Source organism: Taudactylus pleione, unplaced genomic scaffold, assembly GCF_031769625.1.
Source record: "Taudactylus pleione unplaced genomic scaffold, aTauple2 ptg000135l, whole genome shotgun sequence".
NCBI lineage: Eukaryota > Metazoa > Chordata > Amphibia > Anura > Myobatrachidae > Taudactylus > Taudactylus pleione.
Window position 1 is genome coordinate 4,083,253 of NW_028284537.1, and position 25,347 is coordinate 4,108,599.

Below are 25,347 nucleotides of genomic sequence, written 5' to 3' on the forward strand. Positions count from 1 at the left end.
GATGGAGCCCTCTCTCTCCTCACATCCACACCCCCAGGACCCATTCCGGTTTTTTACAAAAGCTGACAACTCTAGTCTGTTTTCCAAACAGGCTTCTCCTAGGGGTTTTAAAACACATAGGACAGGAATCTAGGACACACACAGTAGCCATATCAAACTTTTCCAGTGCTTCTATAACAACATACACACACAAGCATGCATACATATACAGCATGCGCACACATACACACACACACCAGCATAAAGTACACATGCACACAACATATTTACATACAGTACACACACATATCAGCATACTTACAAAACTGAGGGCTGAGAGGGAGCAGGAGGTCACTGCCGGAGTCCATGTGGGCAGAGCTGCTGCTCGCCATGTGTAGCAGCTCCGTTAGGGGTCTATTTACTAAGCAGTGTTAGGAGACAGAGGGAAAAGTGATAAGAAAGTGATAAGGTGCCAGCCAATCAGCTCCCAACTGTCATCTCAAAGGCTGTGCTTTAAAAATGACAGTTGGGAGCTGATTGGCTGGCTGCTCTCCTTCTCAGAACCACCCTATGCCGTCCCTCGGGGCCTGATGTTTCTCTGTTCACCAACTGTAGACACTTCTCGCAGATGTCAATCGTGCAAGGCAAGCAGCAAGATAAGTTCAGCTTGCCCCTGGGAAGAGGGAGAACCTCAGCATCTGCTGTGTCCTGAGGATGCTCCAGGTGGTGGTTTCTAGGCTGTAGGGTGCCAAATACAGGCAAGTGACTTTGCCACCCCCTAGGCCTGCTGGCGCTATTTGAAAATTGCATCATCTATCCAACAAACCTGAACAACCTGGAGCAGATCTGCAAGGAAGAATGGGGGAAAAACATCACTCCCAAACTTGGTGCAAACCTGGTAAGAACTTACCCCAGCAGACTTAGGGTTCCATTTATTAATGAGTTTTATGTGTGTAAACTCATTGTGCATGTAAAATAGAAGTTCCTGTCAGTGGTGTAAATTCATCCCAGACACCCGGAGGCAAGTTATAATTTGGTGCCCCCCCGTCACAGCCGCTGACACTGTAATGTAGCAATTCACATGCAGACAGGTTATAGATAGACGAAGGCAGCAGCTGATGGTGTGACATGGAGGTCTCCACTAGTGTATGGTGACTTCTCAGGTGCCGGGAAGAGGTGCTATGTATTGGGCGGCCGTGACGGTACACTCCCGGTACATAGTTACAGCCGAAGTAGGGTGAATATGATGTGGACAATGGAGGAGGTGCCCTTTGAGAGCTGGAGCCCGGAGGCAGGCACCTCCATTGTCTCCCATAGGTCTGCCCTGCCCTTGGCTCCTGTATTTATTATTGATGTGAGCAGTGTGTTGTCCGCTGTCATACTGCAACGCTATTTTCCCTTCTTATATCATTGAAAATGACAGCTGTGTGTACTTATCAATGAGCAGTATTTTGAACTTACCACTTGTTGGTGTAATTGAAACCCTCCAGGGTGCAGTAACTGTTATCTGTTATCTAGCTGTTATCAATTATCTAGCTGTAATCTAGTGCTGAGTACTAGGTCTCGGCAGACCACCCTTCTCAGGGGTGTTTCTAGAGAGGAGGGGGCCCGTGTGCAGTCTCCGACATGAGCCCCCTCCTCTCCGCCTGGCGGCCCACTGAATTGTGTGCGGCCAGCGCCGGAGTTATAGCTCCGGACACTAGAGTGTGCCCAGAGTCTATAGTGTATGCACAGGTCACCAGGAAAATGGCCGCGGCAGCCATTTTACCTGTACTGCGCATGCGCAAACGACGGGAAAATGGCCGCCACGGCCATTTTCCAGGCGTTTTACAGCACCGGACGCCCATGCCGACGTGGGACTCCCGGAGAGGTAAGAAATATTATGGATGCAGGGTGTCATTATAGATACCCCCCTGACCCTTCTGCTGGGTACACACTGGCCGATATATTGGTTGATCAAGTGATCGGCCAATATATATCATGCCCCCATCGGCCAGTGTGTACAGACGATATGTCTGTGAACAACGTAGTTCACAGACATATCGCTTTGGCTGTGCTGCACATATCTGTCCATTGGCAAGTGCGTACGGGCGATCAGCCGATCGCCCGTACACAGGAGCGCCAAAGGGGGGGCCATGAGCGGGTACTACTTACCCGGGTCCGGCACAGCTCCCCATCCACAGCAGTCCAGCACACGCTGCTGTGTGCTAGGCTGCTCTGGGAAACTGCCCGAGGCTGCTAAAGCAGCAGCCCGAGCAGTCTCCTATGCCAAAGGGGGCAGCGATCACACTGAGTGCGCCCTACCATTGGGTGTGCGCCGGGCTGAGGGGCACACATTGCCCCTCTCCCAAGTGCACAGAGCTGCGTCGCACTTTTTTTTACCACGAAGGAGGCGTGACCACGCCTTCCACGATTAGGCCACGCCCCCTACCCACCCCAGTTCGGCCCGACCCGCTGCAGCATGTAGATGATGATTGTTCAGTGTGTATGAACGACCATCATCTGCAGATATATCGCTGTAGTGTGTACCCACCTTTCCTCTCTTGCTCCCGCACCAACCGTCATCCCCCCCACCCCCACAGTGCACAGAAGCCGGCAGCCCCCACTTCCATCCTCGTGCAGCAGCTGGCAGTCTCCCCCTTCCTTCCTCCCACAGCAGCAGTAGCCACCATCGCCTCCCCCCCCTCCCGCAGTAGCTGGCAGCCCCCCCTCCCACATCAGCTGGCAATCTCCTCTCCCTCTTCCTTCCTCCCATAGCAGCAACAAGCAGCCCCCTCCCTTTTTCTTGCAGCAACCCACCCTCTGGCTCCCTGTGAGGCGGTGTCAGCAGGCTCCCTCCCCAACCTTTCACACAGCTGCATGTGCTGGGCTTGGAAGGGAGGTTGCTGCTGCTGCTGCCGGGCAGGGATCCTAGAGGGGAGCCACCCGGGAAGATAGGCGGCGCATGAGCCGCTTTCAGGAAAATAAAAAAAAACAGCGCTGCCATGTTTATTTACACTAGCGCTCTCTGACGACAGCATCATAAATAAATACTAGCTAAAAAAAATTAAAAACGCAGCAAGTGGAAATGTAAGATATCACAGCACTGAAAATTCATTAATAAATGGAGCCCTAGAAGCTGTTTTTACTGAAAAAGTTGGTTCTGCTAAGATATACATCAGGAATTATGAGTTTGGAGCCTGCAATCTCGTACTATGGGGAACCAGAGGAGTAGCGTGGTACCATGGCGCCTGGAGAAAGTGCGTGTAATAGCGCCTCCTCCCTGTACTGAACTGTGCCAGTAGGGTATGGCCAGCCTGCGGGGGAATACTGAAGTGAAGAGAAAAACAGCAATGGCAGTATCACGCTGGGCACTGAGGTCCCATTTGGGGAATAGAATGCTTCGGTGATCTACTATCTGACATTAAAGCTGCATACACACACAACAATTTTTTTAATGAACGATTTGAGTAAACGATTTTTTCCCTGGAAAAAATGTACTAAAATTGTTTACTAAAGTTGTTCATTTACTAAATGTCATGAACGATTTTTATGAACTACAAACGATTTTTGCATATTCCCTTAATGTAAATCGTTGAGTTGACAAGTCTGACTGAACGACAAACTACAAACGACAAACTACAAACGTGAACGCGCATGAACGATAATCGTTCATCGTTTGACTCAGAAAGTGAACGATTTTTATATCAATTATCGTTAAACGATATCGTTTAACGATAATCATTAAAAAAATCGTTGTGTGTGTATGCAGCTTTAGGGGTAGCTGCTTTGACACTGCTTTATTTATGTATAGCACCTAGGATCTGACTTTTATCTCCTTTGAATCATTGTTATTAGTCAATAGAGGAGATTGTATTATATATTCTGTTCATTTAACTTAAATTGACAGAGTACATGTGCTAGAGTGAGATTCCACAGGGTGCACAGCTTATTACTGCAATTACTGCCCCGAGCAGCTGTCACTGGAGTGGGAACACCTATCGGAAGCTCCCTTCTCAGCTATGCTCCTACTTCACAAATATACATTGCACCTATATTAATGTGAGTACTATTAATCATGTCCTCTTCTGTCTACAACCATTATTATTATTTCAGGTCGCCTAATATTTTTTAAAAGACCCTTGAAATAACACTTTGCGGTCATGTCTCTGAACATCTCAATACTTTAAATTAGGGATGTGCGCCGGACCATTTTTGCCGGATTTGGATTTGGTTCTAATTCGTCGTCTGGCTTTGGATTTGGATTTGGATTTGCCAAACTGCGGTGACTGGCTTTGGATTTGGATTTGGATTTTTTTACAAAAATTGACAAAAAAAGCTAAAATCACATAAATTGGTCTTTTTTTTCTTCCTAGAGTATTATTAACCTCAATAACATTAATTTCCAGTCAATTTAGACCATATCACAGCTCATAATATTGTTTTCAACATTATTGGCCAAAGGTTGCAGTAAGCTGACTGGTTCCTAAGCGACAGAGCAGCTGCACAACGACACAGACACCACAGTATAAAGTACATCTATGACACATTGCCACACAGGAGTGGCAGAAATGAAAAGTAGTGCACCCACCCAGTGGGGTACGGCCAGCAGAGTCACAGTACTTGTTTACATAGTGGGCTACGGCCCAAGGAGTCACAGTGCACAATCTTATTCACATTACACCGCACGTAGGGCCTGATTCACATTACACCATAAAGTAGTGTCTCTTATTCATGTTACGACACACAGTAGTGCCCCTTTTACACAATGCCCACAGTAGTGACCCTTTTACACAATGCCCACAGTAGTGCCCCTTTTACACAATGCCCACAGTAGCGGTGTTCTTTACACAATGCCCCCAGCAGTGGTGCCCCCTATGCAGTCCCCTTAGTAGTAGGGTCCCCTATGCAGTGCCCCCAGTAAAATGCCCCCCAGTAGTATGCCCCCCATTAGCAGGCCCCCCCAGTAGTATGCCCCCCATTAGCATGCCACCCAGTAGTATGCCCCCCTTTAGCAGGCCCCCCCAGTAGTATGCCCCCCATTAGCAGCCCCCCCAGTAGTATGGCCCCCCAGTAGTATGGCCCCCCAGTAGTATGGCCCCCCAATAGTATGCCCCCCCAGTAGTAGGCTGCCCCCAGTAGCAGGCCCCCCTCAGTAGTAGGCTGCCCCAGTAGTAGCCCCCCTGTAGTATGGCCCCCCTGTAGTATGGCCCCCCCAGTAGTAGTAAGCCCCCCCAGTAGTATGCCACCCATGGTAGTAGTAAGCCCCCCCAGTAGTATGGCCCCCCCAGTAGCAGGCCCCTCAGTAGTATGGCCCCCCCAGTAGCAGACCCCCCCAGTAGCAAACCCCCCCCAGTAGTATAGCCCCCCCCAGTAGCAGGCCCCTCAGTAGTATGGATGCCCAGTAGCAGACCCCCCCCAGTAGCAGACCCCCCCAGTAGTATAGCCCCCCCCAGTAGCAGGCCCCTCAATAGTATGGACCCCCAGTAGCAGACCCCCCCCAGTAGTATAGCCCCCCCAGTAGCAGACCCCCCCAGTAGTATAGCCCCCCCCAGTAGCAGGCCCCCCCAGTAGCAGACCCCCCCAGTAGCGCCCCCGGACCTTTGACAAGTAAAAAAAAACAAAAAAAAAAACTTACCTGATTCCCCGCTCCCGCGCCGTCCGCTCTGCTGTCACACGCTGCGGAGGGAGCCGGAAGACGGAGCTCATGTGTGAGCTCCAGCCGGCTCCCTCCGTACAGCAGCCAATGAGAGTCTGTGTGACTCTCATTGGCTGCTGTGACAAACACACAGCTGCCGCTGGCGGCTGTGTGTTTGTGTCTGTGTAGGGCAGAGCGCGGCAGAGCGCTATCACAGCGCTCTGCCCTACACAATAGGAGCCCTGATGTCGGATTCTCTAGTGAGAATCCGACATCAGGCGGCCGCCGTTCGGCCCCGAACGGGGATCCGAGTCAGGCGGTGAACACCCGAACAGGGTTCGGGTGGACTCGGATCCCCAATGTTCGGAACGGTTCGGATTCCACAGAATCCGAACCGCTCATCTCTACTTTAAATAGCGAAGCAGTGCCATTTTTTAAACTAAGGGCCTGATTCAGAGCCGGACGCTATTTGCGCTCGCTCGTTCAGAAAAAGGGGCCGGCTATTTAAATTGAGCGCTCGCTCTTTGCGGTCTGTTGACGCCTCGATGTCTGAGCGAGCGAACGAAACATGTGCTCGCTATTTTGTAAAGACGCGCCCTGGCCGCTCGCATCATACGTCATCTCCGCTATTTATTAGATTAATCGAGTACATCGAAAGGCGTCTGAACTGCTCGCAGTGCTTGTGGTTGGATTTTCCTACCGCAATCATGCGAACAGTTCAGGCTAAGAAACAACCAAGTGACGTGGTTGATGACGCTGCTTTGTTAATTGTGCACACCCTTAAAACGCCCGTTTTGACCGTTTGGCACGCCTGCGTTCGGATCTCCACTCCCCGTTTTCAAGCACCTTCCCCTGTTACCACCCACAAACGCCTCTTCCTGTCACTCAAATTAGCAGGCACTCGCAATTTTGCGAACACACGATTTCCGACCGCACTGACTGGTTGGCGCATGCGCATTACGACCCATACGCATGCGCAGATGTGCGAACATCGCTCGGAGCGAACGAGCGGCCGCTTTACGAGCGGCTCTGAATCAGGCCCTAAGTGTAGACGAAATTCTGAATGGAATTGAGGATAATTAAGATTGGTAGTTTTTTGCTGAATGTTGTAGGAATGACAGCCTTGTTGCTGGGTAAGTTTCTATGGTCAGCTGGTGTGATTAGCCAATTACAGGTATTGGAGGAGGAGTTTGAATGTGGTATATGTTGGCATGTTAGTTTCTATCCAGCCTCTTTTTCTAGATCTTCACAACCCACCATCCCACCTGTTATTTTGTTGTGTCACGCTAATGTCTTTTTTCTCCAAATTAGGGGAGGCACAGAAGGCAAGAGTACGCTGCAGCTCAGTGGCTTTAAGTGGCGTAAGAAAACATTGTGGGGGCGCTTGCCCTCAATGTTCCTGGCTAATTTGTCCTTCTCTGCGCGGGGGGACCCGGGCGCTTTTTATTTGCATAAGCACCTCGGAGTGGCCCAGGAGGGAAGCGAGACTCTCACATCGTTAGTACGTCTTGAAGGGGGACGTTTAGTCGTTCCTCAAAGACTTTTTGGTAGAGCGAGATGAAATATAGAACTGGGCTTGCAGCGTCTCTTTGCCACCCTGGTTAGGTTAATTAATTCTCAGGGCCGTAGCTAGGGTAGTGCGGCCGGTGCCATCGCACAGGGCACCACAGGTCAGGGGGCGCTGTTTGGGTCTGTCAAATTTCTGTTTATTATCATTCTTGCTTGTAGCTTCCTCTTATTTCATCCCCAGCATCTCCTGGCCTCTCCTATCTCTTCCCTGGCCCTTCCCCATGAAGCCATGGCCCTTTTTTGGGTGCATTATGTCCCTTTGAAAAATGAGGGGGGCGCCAATGCTCTTTCTGGCACAGGGCACTTAAAAAGTCTAGTTACGGCTCTGTTAATTCTGATTTATAAATAAAAGCTGTGACCTTTTTAGTAGGGGTGAGCGGGTTCGGATTTCTGAAATCCGAACCCCCCCGAGCCCCCCCGATCCGAGTCCGATCCGAGTCAGGCTCGACTTTTCCCGCCTGACTCGGATCTGAAATCGAGGCAAAACGTCATCTTCCCGCCTTCCGAGTCTCGCGGGTTTTGGATCCTATATAAGGTACACACGTCGGCGCCATTTTCTCACTCGGCTGTGGACAGTGAAGAGGGAGGGTGGGAGTTAGGGCTGTGTAGTGTAGTGTAGTGTAGTGCTGCTGTTGTCCACTACTTCAAAGTCCATAGGGGCTGGCTGTGTTGTGCTGTGCTGCTGTTGTTAATAGGGGCTGTGTCCACTACTTCAAAGTCCATAGGGGCTGGCTGGACTGTGTTGTGCAGTCAGTTCTCCATAGGGGCTGTGTCCACTCCAAAGTCCTGTGCAGTGTCCCAGTCCTAAAGGAGTGCTGTAGTGTTGTCCAGGGGGTGCTCTGTCCATCAGGGGTGCTCCCCCCAAGTGCTAAAAAAATAATATATTTTCTGTGTTTGTGAATTGTGTGCGCAGTAGCCGCACGTGCATCAACAAAGTAGTGCCAAGCGTGCGCCTGTGTCATAAGTAAAGGGCCGGCTGGCTTGACCGTTAAGGGTGCTGTAACCCCCGAAAGTACACTCCAGTCCAAACCAAAAAAAAATTATTTTCTGTGTTTGTGAATTGTGTGCGCAGTAGCCGCACGTGCATCAACAAAGTAGTGCCAAGCGTGCGCCTGTGTCATAAGTAAAGGGCCGGCTGGCTTGACCGTTAAGGGTGCTGTAACCCCCGAAAGTACACTCCAGTCCAAACCAAAAAAAAAATTATTTTCTGTGTTTGTGAATTGTGTGCGCAGTAGCCGCACGTGCATCAACAAAGTAGTGCCAAGCGTGCGCCTGTGTCATAAGTAAAGGGCCGGCTGGCTTGACCGTTAAGGGTGCTGTAACCCCCGAAAGTACACTCCAGTCCAAACCAAAAAAAAAATTATTTTCTGTGTTTGTGAATTGTGTGCGCAGTAGCCGCACGTGCATCAACAAAGTAGTGCCAAGCGTGCGCCTGTGTCATAAGTAAAGGGCCGGCTGGCTTGACCGTTAAGGGTGCTGTAACCCCCGAAAGTACACTCCAGTCCAAACCAAAAAAAATATTATTTTCTGTGTTTGTGAATTGTGTGCGCAGTAGTCGCACGTGCATCAACAAAGTAGTGCCAAGCGTGCGCCTGTGTCATAAGTAAAGGGCCGGCTGGCTTGACCGTTAAAGGGTGCTGTAACCCCCAAAGTACACTCCAGTCCAAACCAAAAAAAAAATTATTTTCTGTGTTTGTGAATTGTGTGCGCAGTAGCCGCACGTGCATCAACAAAGTAGTGCCAAGCGTGCGCCTGTGTCATAAGTAAAGGGCCGGCTGGCTTGACCGTTAAAGGGTGCTGTAACCCCCGAAAGTACACTCCAGTCCAAAGCCAAACCAAAAAAAAATTATTTTCTGTGTTTGTGAATTGTGTGCGCAGTAGCCGCACGTGCATCAACAAAGTAGTGCCAAGAGTGCGCCTGTGTCATAAGTAAAGGTCCGGCTGGCTTGACCGTTAAAGGGTGCTGTAACCCACAAAGTACACTCCAGTCCGAACCAAAAAAAAATTTATTTTCTGTGTTTAGCCGCACGTATATATCAAATCGATATAACATAAATGGAGGACCAAACTTTCTCCGATAAAAATAAAATAGAGAAAGATCAAGAACCACTTCCTCCTAGTGCTGAAGCTGCTGCCACTAGTCATGACATAGACGATAACATGCCATCAACGTCGTCTGCCAAGGCCGATGCCCAATGTCATAGTAGAGGGCACATACAATCCCAAATGGCAAAGTTCAGGAAAATGACCTTGAAAAAGACATTTAAATCAGCTGAAGAGAAACGTAAACTTGCCAATATGCCATTTACGACACGGAGTGGCAAGGAACGGCTAAGGTCGATCCCTAGTATGTTCATGACTAGTGGTTCAGCTTCACATGACGATGGAAGCCCTCCTCCCACTAAAAAAATCAAAAGAGTTAAGCTGGCAAAAGCACAGCGAAGAACTGTGCTTTCTAAGAAGATATCACAAATCCCCAAGGAGAGTCCAAGTGTGGTGTTGTTTGCCATGCCTGACCTTCCCAGCACTGGACGGGAAGAGGTGGCTCTTTCCACCATTTGCACGCCCCCTGCAAGTGCTGAAAGGAGCACCCACAGTCCACTTGCTGATATGCAAATTGAAGATGTCACTGTTGAAGTACAACAGGATGAGGATACTGGTGTAGCTGGCGCTGAGGAGGAAGTTGGCGAGGAGGATTCTGATGGTGATGTGGTTTGTTTAAATCAGGCTCCGGGGGAGACAGTTGTTGTCCGTGGGATGAAAAAGCCCATCACGGTCATGCCTGGGCAGAAGACCAAACATTCCACCTCTTTGGTCTGGCAATATTTCTATCCAAATCCGGACAACAACTGTCTTGCCATATGTACCATATGTAAAGGTGAAATAAGTAGGGGTAGGGACGTCAACCACCTAGGAACATCCTCCCTTATACGGCACCTGCAGCGCGTTCATAAAAAGTTACTGTCAAGTTCAGAAACTTTGGCTAAGACCGTAAGCAGTCCAGGGACACCTAAATCCCGTTGTCCTGTTGTATCCAAGCGCCTGCAAACCACACCGTCAACTCCCTCCTCGTCAATTTCCTCCTTAGTCAGGATCGGAAGTAGTCCTGCAGGCCATGTCACTGGCATGACTGACTCTCCTATCCGGGATTCCTCTGGAGGATCCTGCATTGCTACGCCTACTGCTGCCGCTGCTGCTGTTGCTGCTGCTGGGAGTCGTTCATCATCCCAGAGAGGAAGTAGGAACACCACTACTTTTACTAAACAATTGACCCTCCAACAGTCCTTAGCGAGGAGGATGAAGTACGACAGCAGTCATCCTGAAGCAAAACGTATAACTGAAGCCTTGACTGCTATGTTGGTGTTAGACGTGCGTCCGGTATCCGCCATTAGTGCAGTGGGATTTAGACAATTGATGGAGGTAGTGTGTCCCCGGTTCCAAATCCCGTCTAGATTCCACTTCACTAGGCAGGCGATACCGAGACTGTACAGAAACGTCAGAAAAAGTGTCCTCAGTGTCCTGAAAAATGCCGTTGTACACAATGTCCACTTAACCACGGACATGTGGACAAGTGGAACAGGGCAGACTAAGGACTATATGACTGTGACAGCCCACTGGGTAGATGTATCACCTTACGCAGCAACAGCAGCAGCGTCACCAGTAGCAGCATCTCAGAAATGCCAGCTCGTTACAAGGCAGGCTACGCTGTGTATCACCGGTTTCAGTAAGAGGCACACCGCCGACAACCTCTTAGAGAAACTGAGGGAAATCATCGCCCAGTGGCTTACCCCACTTAGACTCTCCTGGGGATTTGTGATATCTGACAACGCCACCAATATTGTGCGGGCATTACATCTGGGCAAATTCCAGCACGTCCCATGTTTTGCTCACACAATAAACTTGGTGGTGCAGAATTTTCTGAAAAGCGACAGGGGCGTGCAGGAGACGCTTTGGGTGGCCCGAAAAATTTCTGGCCACTTTCGCCATTCAGCGACTGCGTGCCGAAGACTGGAGCGCCAGCAAACACTCTTGAACCTGCCCCGCCATCACCTGAAGCAAGAGGTTGTGACGCGGTGGAACTCAACCCTCTATATGCTTCAGAGGATGGAGGAGCAGCAAAAGGCCATACAAGCCTATACATCCACCTATGACATAGGCAAAGGAGGGGGTATGCACCTGACTCAAGCGCAGTGGAGAATGATTTCCGTGTTGTGCAAGGTTCTCCAGCCCTTCGAACTTGCCACACGTGAAGTCAGTTCAGACACTGCCAGCTTGAGTCAGGTCATTCCCCTCATCAGGCTTTTGCAGAAGCAGCTGGAGAAAGTGAAGGAGGAGCTAAGACGGAGCGATTCCGCTCGGCATGTGGGACTTGTGGATGAAGCCCTTCATTCGCTTTGCCAGGATTCCAGGGTGGTCAATCTGTTGAAATCAGACCACTACGTTTTGGCCACCGTGCTCGATCCTAGGTTTAAAGCCTATGTGGTGTCTCTCTTTCCGGCCGACACAAGCCTGCAGAGGTGCAAAGACCTGCTGGTGAACACACTGTCAGCTGAAGCGGAACGTGACACGTCAACGGCTCCTTCTTCATTTTCTCCTGCAACTGGGGCTGCCAGGAAAAAACTTAGGTATCCTAAGCAACCCGCTGGCGGTGATGCAGGGCAGGCAGGACCAAGTTTGGACATCTGGTCCGGACTGAAGGACCTGGCAACAATTTCTGACATGTCTACTGTCACTGCATATGATACTGTCACCATTGACAGAATGGTGGAGGATTACATCGGTGACAGCATCCAAGTAGGCATGGCAGACAGTCCATACCTGTACTGGCAGGAAAAAGAGGCAATTTGGAGGCCCCTGTACAAACTGGCTCTATTTTACCTGAGTTGCCCCCCCTCCAGTGTGTACTCCGAAAGAGTGTTTAGTGCAGCAGGGAACCTTGTCAGCGAAAGGCGTAGGAGGTTGCTTCCACAGAATGTGGAGAAGATGATGTTCATCAAAATGAATTATCAGCTCTTCCAGGGAGACCAGCCTCCAGAAGGTACAGAGGGACCTGTGGTGGTGGATTCAAGTGGGGACGAGTTAATACTTTGTGAGGATGAGGATGTACACACTGAAGAGGGTGAGGAATCGGTGGATGAGGAGGATGAGGATGACATCTTGCCTCCATAGAGCCAGTTTGTGCAGGGACACATTAATTGCCAGCTTGTTTTGTGGGGGCCCAAACGAACCAATCATTTCAGCCACAGTTGTGTGGCAGACCCTGGCGCTGAAATGATTGGTTTGTTAAAGTGTGCATGTCCTGTTTATACAACATAAGGGTGGGTGGGAGGGCCCAAGGACAATTCCATCTTGCACCTCTTTTTTTTCTTTGCATTATGTACAGTTTGGGGCCTAGTTTTTCAAACTGCCATCCTGTCTGCCACTGCAGTTTCACGCCTAGATGGGTCACGTGTTTGTGCCGCCCACTCGTGTCGCTTAGCATAGTCATCCAGCTACCTCGGTGCAACGTTTTGGACATAAAAACACTATTGTGAGGTGTGAGGTGTTCAGAATAGACTGGAAATGAGTGGAAATTAAGGTTATTGAGGTTAATAATAGCATAGGAGCAGAAAAACCTACAAATTCTGTGATTTTAGCTGTTTTTATGCTTTTTTAAAAAAAAATACAGATCCAAAACACAAAACCCAGAACCCAAAACACGGAAGGGTGGTTTTGGCAAAACCAATCCAGATCCAAAACACGAAGAAAGATCCAGATCCAAAACCAAAACACAAAACACGAAAAGTGGCCGGTGCACACCCCTACTTTTTAGCCAAGCTATGGTTGTCCGTGTCTTTATTTATCGTTAAGTTAAGTAAGCTAATAAGGTGTTTGGTTTAAAGCAATAAACATATGCAGATCTTATACCTTATAACTGACGTTTAGGATTTTTCCTCAGATGTGTTACTTTTAAGTCCATTGAAGTCCATCAATGTGAGGAGAGAAGGAGGGAGGGGATCAAAGAGGAGAGGGGAGAAGAAAGTGCCGATCGGAGAGGGGAGGTGACAGATGCCAATAAGAAAGGAGACGGTAAGGGCAAATCCGGCGAAAATGGTCCGGCGCACATCCCTAATCTCCACCTGTGGATCTTTTAAAATGTGTCAGTGAGTAATGAATACACCTGTGCATCTGCTAGGTGATATGGAAAACATGACTTGTGTGGGGTCCTGAGGACCGAGTTTGAGAACCTCTGGTTTAACGTATTGGGTCTGGTTTTTTCGGTGGGCCGTTTGGTTGCGAAAAGTGTTTTAAACATCGCACGTGGCCGAAGCAGGCTTTTTTTAACGGTTTTTAAACTAGTGAGTTTTTCGATAGTATCACAGTGATACTAAAAGAAAAATTCCGCCGCTATTTACCTTCGTTGTTACATAGGAGCCATGATCTTTGCCCTCATTCTGAAATTTTGATTTAAAAGCAAACCATGACTGCTCAATAAACTGATATTCAGCTTCTAGGGGACAACACAAGGCAGCATGGTCTGTACAGCCTGCACAAACAGCGATAAGGCATGCAGGGAGGTGTAGCTATACTAGCAAATGGAGGTACGCTTATTCCACAAATCTTATGTTAAATGTACTTTGACGTGTTCTTATACATTTTGCTTATACAAAACCACTAAAATGCAAATTGAGCATGTGTACTATAATATTGCAGGTACGCATTTTTAGGGCTAGACTTAGTCAAGTTACAGTGTTTTGAAGTGTACATGTTGCACATGTTAATCATTCACATTGTACTTTACATTTAACTACCACCTTCTAGAAGAGGACAGTTTATGTTTTTTTCTGTTGCTACGGGTAACATATAAATATCTTACCTATGGCCACCTTAACAACAATACTCACAGATATTCTGAGGGTTCTATTTATCAACATTATTTTTACTAAAATAATGTGAAAAAGGGTGCTTTCACACTCTTTTCACATTATTTTAGTTTCACTTAAATAATGGGCAATTGGAGTAGAATTCGTAAAATTCTACTCCAACACCTAATTATCACTTATTTTTAGTAATCAGATCGCATTTCCCATCACTGTAATGGGAAATGCGATCTGCCTGGTAGTTACTAAAAATAGATTGCGAAAAAATACCGGGGAAAGCCCTGTGATAATAACGCCACCCGGAGCTGGCCCCAGTGATCAGCTGTGTGGTCTAAACAGACCACATGCTGATCACAGCTAAAAAAAATATATATAGTGAAAAGAAAAAAAAAACTTACCCGAGTCCAGGGACCGGAGATCGGGGCTCCGGTGATGTCCTCCCTCCGGTCAGCTGGTCTCCCATCATGCACTGGGACCCAGTCATCAGGTGACCAGGTCCCAGTGCAGGATGGGATGTTAGCTGACCGGAGCCATGGAGGACATCACCCGAGCCCGATCACTGCAGTTAAGTGCAATTAAGCGAGGGGGGAGGGGCGGGGCTTAGCGACAGGGGCGGTGCTTAACGGTGAACGGTCGGTGCATGCGCGGGCACTTGTCTCTGTATTTATTTTTAAATTAAACAGTGATTAGTGTGCGGAGGGGATTCGCAGGGACAGAGCTTTTCGCAAGCTCTGTCCCTGCAAGGGATTTTTAGTAAATCCCTGTAATATCACACTACAATCTGCATTCAAAATGTGGATTGTAGTAAATAGAGCCCTAAGACACTAGGAAATGTTGCATCATTGAACAAAAGGAAGGCAACAGTTTTAAATATAAACCATTTTACTCTTGATTTTGCAATGAAAATATGGCTTCAGTAATGACTGTCCAAATAAAAAAATGTTGTACATTTATAAATTTTTCTACAGCACAACCCCCCAGACGCTACAAGAAGTCTACAAGAAGACAGCGGGATGATGTTGATTCTGAGGAGGCCGGCAAGTGAATGCACATAGGTTTTTTTACACCAATACAATAATTTGACTTTCCTATGGACATGGATTTATTTTTGCCTTTAGGTCCATCCAACCTTCCGCCCAAGAAACGGTGTATCTCTTCTATGCCTCTCCAGGCACCAACACAACCACCAACAGGAAGGCAGACTGTGTCTTCACCAGCTGGCCCAAGATCACCACATCTTGATGGTGACAGCTCCAGAGGTGGGACTGCAGCGCAGTCCAAAATTCAAATAGGGGAGCCACACCAACTGCCCTACCAAATACTGCCAACCATCGCTGGCTGGGACTTACTGGCAGTGGGTGTGTCTCCCCTTTTTGGATTTTGGACTACGCTGCAGCTCCATCTCTGGAGCCACCACTGATGGTGAGTTTTGAAAAGCAAAACATACACATTACTAAGAAACACTGAAAGATGACTACATAGAAAAGCATAGTAACAACATTACAATAACATACATATCCCTAGCATTGGATAAAGTGGTTGCTGTGTCACCCTGGTGTGGCTCAGGCAACTTGCCGTGGTGTATTAGGTGGGTGTTATTTGTAGAGATGAGCGGGTTCGGATCTCAGAGAGCTGAACCCACCCGAAATTAGGGGATACGTCAGATCCGAGTCGGCTCGGGTTTTCCCGCCTGGCTCGGATCTGAAAACGAGGCAATACGTCATCATCCCGCTGTCGGATTCTCACGGGTTTTGGCTTCTATAAAGGTCCAGCGATCGCCGCCATTTTTCATTCCGGCTGTGGAGCGTGCACAGGGAGGGAGCTGGCATCTGTTGTTGACTGACGCTGACCATAAGGGGCTGGCTGGCTACTGTTGTCTTGTCAATAAACTCAATATAGGGGCTGGCTGTTGTCTTGGTGGCACGAAAGATTTGTGGACATTTTCGACATTCAGCAACTGCATGTCAAAGATTGCAGCACCAACAAGAACTGTTTAATTTGCCCTGCCATCAGCTGAAGCAAGAGGTAGTAACTAAGTGGAATTCTACCCTCTATATGCTTCAGCAGATGGAGGAGCAGAAAAAGGCCATCCAAGGCTATACTACGGCCTATGACATAGGGAGAGGAGCGGGAATGCACCTTAGTCAAGTGCAGTGGAGAATAATTTCCGTGTTGTGCAAGGTTCTCAAACCCCTTGAACTTGCCACATGTGAAGTTAGTTCAGACACTGCCAGCTTGAGTCAGGTCATTCCCCTCATCAGACTTTTGCAAAAGCAGCTGGAAAAGCTGAAGGAGGAGGGGTGATTCCGCTAAGTATATGGGACTTGTAGATCAAGCCCTTCATTCGCTTCAACAGGATCCAAGGGTCGTCAATCTCTTGAAATCAGATCACTATATTTTGGCGACCATACTTGATAATAGGTTTAAATTATACCTGGTGTCTTTCTTTCTGATGGACATAAATCTGAAAAGATGCAAAGAGCTGTTGGTAAAAAAAATTGTCAGCTCAAGTGGAATGTGACATGGCAGCATCTCCTCCTTCAGTTTCTACAGCTGCCAGTTAAAAACTACATTTTCCTAAGAAACTCACTGCTGGTGGTGATGCAGATCAGTCAGCAAAATCTAATGACATCTGGTTGGGTCTGAAAGAACTGCCTACAATGAGTGACATGTCTACCGTGACTTGGTCTGATAAGGTCACCATTCAGGGAATGGTGGATGACTATTTTAGGGTAGCATCCAAATAGGCATGTCAGACAGTCTGTTTCACTACTGGCAGGAAAAAGAGGCAATTTTCAGTCCCTTACAGAACTGGCTTTGCTGTACTTAAGTTGCCCACCCTCCAGTGTGTACTCTGAAAGAGTTTTCAGCACAGCCGGGAACCTTGGCAGTGATAGTCATAGGAGGTTACTTCCCCAAAATGTAGAAAAGATGATGTTCATCAAAATGAATTACAAATTCCATGAGGAAGACCTTTACCAGCACTTAAGTCCAAAAAATCCAGAAGCGTCTGACTCTGTAATGGTGGATTCCAGCGGGGACGAATTCGTATTGTGTGAAGAAGAGGAGGATGCACACACTGATGAGGATGATGATGACAATGATGACATCTAATCTAATGTATTGTAAAGCCAGTTTGTGTATGGGATCATTGCCACCAATGTCCACTACGCATTGTCAGCTTGTTTTGTGGGGGGGTCCAAACAAACCAATCATTTCGGCTGCAAGTGGCAGTCCCTGTTGCTGAAGTGATGTCCTGTTTCATATACAACATTAGGGTGGGTGGGAAGGCCTAAGGACAATTCCATCTTGCACCTTTTTCCTTTCCATTATGTTCTGGTTGGGGCATTGCTGCCTGACATTTTTAATGTTATGGTTTATGAATGTCCAGAAATTGTAATGGTCACAGACCACATCTCCTGCATGCCCCCTTTAATTTTTTTTTAAAGAAAAGTCTGAACCAATTGCTGCTTGTTGTGTCAACCCAACGGGGCAAGTCGCACAACAGTGACATTCAGCCAATGGTTCTCAGCCCTTAAGGCTGCTACATAGCCCAAAAGCTGCATCCTGCTTCACAACCCAAAGGCCACCTGTCGTCACTCGTCACCAGCCCTCAAGGCTGTAATGGCCGCAACTTGCTAAGAGTTCAGCCTCAAGGCTGTTGTAGGACTGGTTCCTTCCTAATCATAGCTCTGTATTCCACTACTACTCAGCCCGGAGGCTGCATCACCAATTAACTATCAACTATCAATTCTTCAGTCAATGGCTGCACCAAATATCAATTCTTCAGCCAGGGGCTGCACCAATTATCAATTCTTCAGCCAGGGGCTGCACCAATGATCGATTCTTTAGCCAGGGGCTGCACCAATTATTAATTTGTCAGCCAGGGGCTGCACCAATTATCAATTCTTCAATCCTTATCTGTGCACAGTCCTCAACTTTATTTATCACTCAGTTTTGAGCCAGCTAACCGTTTGGCCCTTAACTAGATGAAAAAAATCATTATTGTGAGCTGTGAGGTGGTCAAAATTGACTGGAAACGAGTGGAAAAAAATGTTATTGAGGTTAATAATACTGTAGGAACAAAAAAAGGCCCATTGTATGTGATTTAACTGTTTTAATGATTTTTTAAGAAAAAATCCAGATCCAAAACCAAAACCGAAAAACAAAACACGGAGGTGAGGTTTTGGCACAACACATCCAGATCCAAAACCAGGGGAGATCCAAATCCAAAATTAAAACCAAGCTGCTGCCTCACCTGTCTGCCACTTTCTAAAAAGCTGCTGCAAACACATTTTATACAAAAGACAGCAGCTGAGCACAATATATGATATTTTATTTGGCAAATACAATAAAATTCTTTCAGACTTATCAAGACCACGGAACCTAGATTTTAATAGGTCAAAAGTACGTTCTATCAAAGATCTGGTTGACTTATGTGCATCATCAGCTGGAGAATTTGAAAGCGACAGCGGAGTCAGTAACTAGGAGCAACACCCGTAGCCAGAGTCACCTATTGGGTAGAAAATAATACAGCAGTCAATAACACATAGGGATTACTTTTCACTTACCCAACAGCCAACCCTCCGGCATTTCTCCGGCCTCAAATTTATCATGGAGGGGTAACTGGCTAAGGTCAAAGGCATCATGACATGAGCCAGGGTAGCTGACTACAACACTCATGATTTTGAGTTTTGCATCACAAACCACCTGCACGTTTGTTGAATGGGCATAGTGCCGACTTAAATAGACGTGCGCCTTGGCCCTAAGTGGTCTCAGCCCAATGTGTGTGCAGTCTATAGCCATTTGGCATGCCTGCAATGCCATAAAAAGCTACCTTGACTACATGCAGCGGTGTAACTAGAGGGGGCTGGCTGGGGCACGTGCCCTGGGGGCAGTCGGACCGGTGGCACGCGGGGGGGGGGGGAGGGGGCTCCGGCCACGGTCCAGAATCTTGGTAAATTTCCGAGTTGTGTTTATTCCACGGAAAGTACTTTCGAGCTTGGCTGATGGTGTATTGAATCGAGTTTGCATTCTCAACCGAGATTTTGCAGCTTGATCGAGAAATCTCTCCTGAGTTTGTCTTTAGTTAATTTCCTAGTTGGTGAAAATGGTTAAACTCACCCGAGATTGCATTCTCGACCAATAAGATTCTTAGTAAATTTACCCCTTTTAATGTTTTCTCCCTTATAAATATGCTGAAACTGTGGGCTTCATATTAGACAGTGTTTTATATACAGTAACATGTTAATTTACAATTTCCCTTTTATGTAATAGTACACCTATCTACAATGACAATATCTGGCTAATATAATATGGCAAAAAATAATTGAAAACACAATAAATACCTGTATTTGATATTAAAATAAAAGTTATTCGTGAGGTTTAAACACCAGCTATCTGGAATGTTAAGAGTGAATGAGCAGATAAGAGATACGGCCTCCATTGCCCAAGCGGTAAAAAATATGAGCCACTTGTTCTTTGCTATAGAGCACTTGTCCCCTACATACCGTGGAGGGAAATATTTGTGGAGTGAGATGATATTAAGCCTATCAAACTACTCCGAACCAATGAATGAGGCATAAGGCACTGAGCCACCAAGGACCCATCTGTTGGAGTTTGTATGTTCTTCCTGTGTTTGTGGTGTTCCTCTCACACTCCAAAGACAGAATTTTAGGTTAATTGTCTACAGACAAAAATTAATCCTGGTTCTGTGTGGAAAGGAATATAGATTGTGTGCTCCACTGTAGGTAGGGAGTGAGGGCCTGATTCAGAGCCGGACGCTCTGAACGAGCGCCCGCTCTGAATCAAGGCGTGTTTTTTTTTTTTTCAAAGCGGCCTTTTGGGCGCTCGCATAGCTGTGGGTTACCATCCACAGCTTATGCGAGCGTCCATGATGATGGTCGCGATGGTCAAGACCATCGCGACCATCGGGCTTGCGACAAGACCCTGGTGGTAGGGTCTCGTGGCCGCAAGCCCTGGAGTGATTTTGGCTCTATCAGAGCCAAAATCACTCCCATTGACATCACTAGTGATGTCAGTGGGGCCGGACCCAGACGGTAGGCGTTCCCATGGGAACGCCTCCGTCTGGCAGCCACGCCCCCGGCACGCCCACCAAAGGGGGCGTGCTGTCACTCACCATCGACAGCACGCCCCCTTTGGTGCGAGACCCATAATGACGGCTACCCTGTCGTTATTCGAGTCTCGCGCATGCGCACGACGGAGCTCCCTCCGTCGTGCGCATGCGCACTAGGGCACCATCGACCCGCTCGCAAGCGGGTCTGAATCAGGCCCTGTGGTCAATGATTAAATACTCTCTGTAAAGCGAAGCTGTTATTTTATAGTACACACTATACAATTATTGGGCCAATATGCCAATAATGTGGTTTTTGGCCTGATTTACTGTATAGTGTGAAGACATGAGCATTTCAGTGTTTCGACGATAAAAGAGTAAAAAAAAAGTTCACAATTGCATTCTTACGATTATCTGATAGGTCAGCCTTGGCAGAGGATATCGTCCAAAAGGTCCCAATGTTGTGCAGTGTGTGTGTATTCTTGACAATCTGCCGATATTTTCTATGATTTTATCCTGATTACCTCATCATCCTTGCTGGCGTATATACTACATATTCGCGATGGACTTCACCAGGTATCATTTAAATTACGTAATGTGTAACACAGATATCGGGGATTATGATTTTGCCATAAAATCAACTCAATTGTCAGTCTGATAAAAAAATTGCATAGTGTGTACCTAGCTTTAGGCCCCTTACTCACTGGTATCAAATTACATTATTTTGCGAGTGTTTTTTGATGCTAGCAAAAGCATGGAAGCAGGAATAATTACGCCTGGATAACTACTAGCATTTGAACTTGGTTGTGAGGATTTGCAGTTTTGGACGCATTGGCACACAGAGAGGTGGGGAAGAAGGTACTAATTACCCGGACCTGAACATGTTGAATGGGCCCGGTTTGCTGCGGTATCACGTCATGGTGCTGTGCATATAGTATGTTACTTTTTTTTCGGAGGTGACGTGACCATGCCATCTGGATTTTGTCATGTCCTCCTCCTTACCTGGGCCCCATGGATGTCTCAGTGGCCCTGCTGAAGCACCAAATGCCCCCTCCACTACCACTGCGACCTATAACAGCTAATAACAGATTTTGGCTTTGTTAGTTCCACTAATTTGAGGAAATAAATAATTTTTCAAAAAGTGTTTTTTTTTATATTACATTTATTTTAAAAATGAAAAATAATGAAAAACCGTTTATTAAAAATGCTTTACTTAAAGAATAAAATCAAAGGCACGAAAAAGACTTTGCTGGGTAATACGTAGGCACTACAATAATAAAGAATAAAATGTATAAAATATTTACGAAGTGATGAAACCTTATTTTGTGAATTTTCTCAGAAAAAATAGTATTTCTTCAAAATTAGAAATAGTGTCTCCACAAAGTGAAATAGAGACTCAAGCCCAGTCTTTATGTCCCAGTGATGTGTCCTTCCTGGTCTATTTTTAAACCCTTCGTACATTTGTCTTAGGTTTTAATTGTAACCGTTAAAGAAACTGTTCCAAACCTCTGAAGACTATTCCCCTCAGAAATCACAGAAGCCATTTGCCTAATTAGGACATTAATGTTGTCATTCCTGTAGTTAAAAGACTTTTCAAAGTCATTTTGAAAGTTTTGTTTTTCTAATTAAGTGGGTAGTTTATTTCCACACAAAAATTATTTATTTTAAAAAAAGTTAAGGAATAAAAAAAAAAAATATTTTCTGTAGAGGGCATTTTGAGCCACAAAAATATATATAATGTATGATTTTTTTTTTTCCGTAATAGATACATTTATTTCTTTTTCAGTTCATATACTTAAAAAAACCTAAAATAAATAAAGGTTTAGGTAAAATTACATCATCACTGAGAAACTTCTAATTTCATAAGGTAAAGATACGTTTTTGCCAAATAGTGCACAAATATTTCAGAGATTTGTGATTGACAAGTAATCCCCTTTAAAGCTTTTTTTGACATGTAAATGAAAATATTATTTGCGGTAGATGAGAAAACAAGGCAGCTTTACTTTCTTTCTACATCATAAAAATCAAAAATACAATCGACAGTAGGAAATCCATTGTCTACACACGGCTGGCGTTTCAGGAGCTTTCTTTAGAAAGGTAATGAGGCTTTTTACGACACAGCATTTAATAATGTTGATAGCAGAAAATATGAATTACACGCTAACTTCTATTACAGAAGTAAGAGATGTGATAGATCTTTTTTGAAAACAGATAGGTGAATTAAATGAAGGTTTTCGTGTATCTATGAGACTCAAGGCTGGTGGCTGTAGAACAACAAAGTGAAAGAGCGACACTGCCATCTATTGGCTGATTGTGGACAGATGTGATATTCTGCGTTTCAGGCATAACATTATCAATGACCTTTTTACCGCTGAGACGCATAGAAATATTTTATGGCATCAGATGCTGTAAATAGCATATGACTTTGGGCTGATCCTTACAAAAGCATAAATCGGGGATCTGCAGATCTTAGGGCAGACGTATGGGGTACGCTACAATTAATCTCTCTAAGCTTAACAGACTGGCACATAAGTAAGCTCAACCTTGAAAACACAGCATGCCACAAGCAGCATGAAACTGAATATAATATACTTTATAGGTTATGCGCACTGGGCCACCTTCGACCCGCTTGCGAGCGCATAGCGCTCACGAGCGGGTCTGAATCAGGCCCTCTGTTCATAAAGGACAAAAAGACGGACGGAGAGACAGACAGATTTTCTCGCTTATTATATAGATATTTCAAGTGAACTGCTTCTGAACACTTTCCACCACACTTATCTCTCCCCTGGCAGACCATATGTGATGGGGCTCTCAGGGAATGTCCCCTGATTATGTATTTGTGGTTGAAAGGGCATGATTATGCTGAGAATTAGCTGTTGAACCAGGTTCCCTTCAATCCCAAGTGGGCTGTATTGGGGTTTTTCCCTAAAAATTAGAGAGTTACTGCAGGCAGTAGGAAGCTACTCCTGGCAAGTAGTGCAGCTGGAAAAAACTATCCTTCAAAACTGGATCCAAAGGGAAGCCCCTTCCTTTCCTCTTTTCAGGGAAAAGTTAGGTCACATATTTCGGATATGGAGGGGGGCACAACACTTAGGCTACTTCTTACAGGTCTGGGAAAGTCACCTAGACACATTTCCCCTTACTACTAGATTCACAAGAGTGTACAACATACAGAATGGTATGAACTTCGGATGATTGACAATAACTCTCCGATTTCTCTTAAGGCTCATACACACCAGACCAGTGGTTCCCAAACTTTCTTGAACCACGGCACACTAAAGTATCAGCATAGTTTTCACGGCAGACCTGGGCCAAAGTTTGATATTGAGAAATTAAGAAAAAAATTAATAAAGTAAAGTGAAGTAAATTGTGCTGACCTGTCATCCATAGGTTCATTTATGTGGTTGTGGACAGGTTTGAACTTCTGTTTGTCCACATATTCACATTACACTGACCATAAATAATTTGATTTGGTGCTGGACCACCAACCTAAGGCACCCCTGTAAGTGTCTCAAGGCACCCCAGGGTGCCACGGCACACAGTTTGGGAACCACTGCACTAGACGATAACGTGAACTATATGGATGATAACTATATCGTTATCGTTCATTATTATTATTATTATCATTTATTTATATGGCGCCACAAATGTTCCGCAGCGCCTTACAAAGCACATAAACAAGTTGTAGACAAGCGACTTACAGAACAATACAATACAGGACCAGGACATGGATAATATATATTGCTACAATAGTGACCATAACACCCAGATAAGCAACAGAGCGTAAGCAGCCAAGTGTTAGGTGCCCTAGTGGTGAGTAAGAAGTAGATGAAACTAAAGTAGGGAGAAGTACAAGAGGTTAGAGGGCCCTGCTCATAAGAGCTTACATTCTAAAAGAGGAGGGGAAGACAAACAGGGGTGACACAGATGGGGGAGGAAGGTGTATGTATCAGGGAGTTAGAATGACAGCTGGAAGGCTTTGATGAAATAATGGGTCTTGAGAGCCCGTTTGAAGGATGGCAAAGAGGTGGAGAGTCTGATGGGGAGTGGGAGAGAGTTCCAGAGGTGGGGAGCAGTGTGGGCAAAATCTTGGAGGCGGGAGTGGGAGGAAGTAATCAGCTGGCATGAAAGGCAGCGTGCATTAGTTGAACGAAGAGAGCGGAGAGGAGAGTGAAGGGAGATGAGATCAGAGATGTATATGGGGGAAGATTGGGTGAGGGCTTTGTAAGTGAGCGTGAGAACCTTAAATTTGGTTCTAAAAGGGAAGGGGAGCCAGTGGAGGGCTTGTAGGAGAGGGGAGGCAGATGTAGAGCGTTTGGAGAGGAATATAAGCCGTGCAGCAGCATTAAGGATAGACTGGAGAGGAGAGAGATGGGATTTGGGGAGGCCAGATAGGAGGAGGTTACAGTAGTCCAATCTGGAGATGACCAGTGAGTGTATGAGGGTTTTTGTAGCATCCTGGGTGAGGTAGGGTCTAATCTTAGAAATATTTTTGAGATGGAAACGACAGGACTGTGAAAGGTTCTGGATATGTGGTTTGAAGGAGAGGGACGAGTCCAGGATAACTCCAAGACAGCGCACTTTGGGGCTAGATGAGATCGTTATACCATCAATTGATAAAGAAATAGTGGGAAGTGAGGTTATGTCGGAAGGTGGGAAGACGATCAGCTCTGTCTTAGACATATTAAGTTTAAGAAATCGCTGGGACATCCAGGAAGAGATGGCAGAGACTCAGTTGGAGATACGAGTCAGAAGAGAGGGGGAGAGATCAGGGGAGGAAATGTAGATTTGAGTATCATCAGCATAGAGATGATAATGGAGGTCAAAAGAGCTGATGAGTTCACCTAGAGAGGAAGTATAGAGGGAGAGTAGAAGAGGTCCAAGAACAGAACCTTGAGGAACACCTACTGCAAGAGGCTGTGGGGGGGAAGAGGAGTCATGAGAGGAAACTGAGAAAGATCGGTCAGAGAGGTAGGATGACAGCCAGGAGAGGGCAGTGTCACGTAGACCAAGGGAGTGAAGGATATGCAGCAGGAGAGGGTGGTCCACAGTGTCAAAAGCAGCAGAGAGATCAAGGAGAATGAGAATAGAGTAGTGGCCCTTGGATTTGGCAGCAAGGAGGTCGTTGCTGACTTTCGTGAGGGCAGTTTCAGTGGAGTGGAGACAACGGAAGCCAGATCAAGGAGGGAGTGGGAGGAAAGAAAAGTGGTAAGGCGTTTGTAGACAATCCGCTCAAGGAGTTTGGAGGC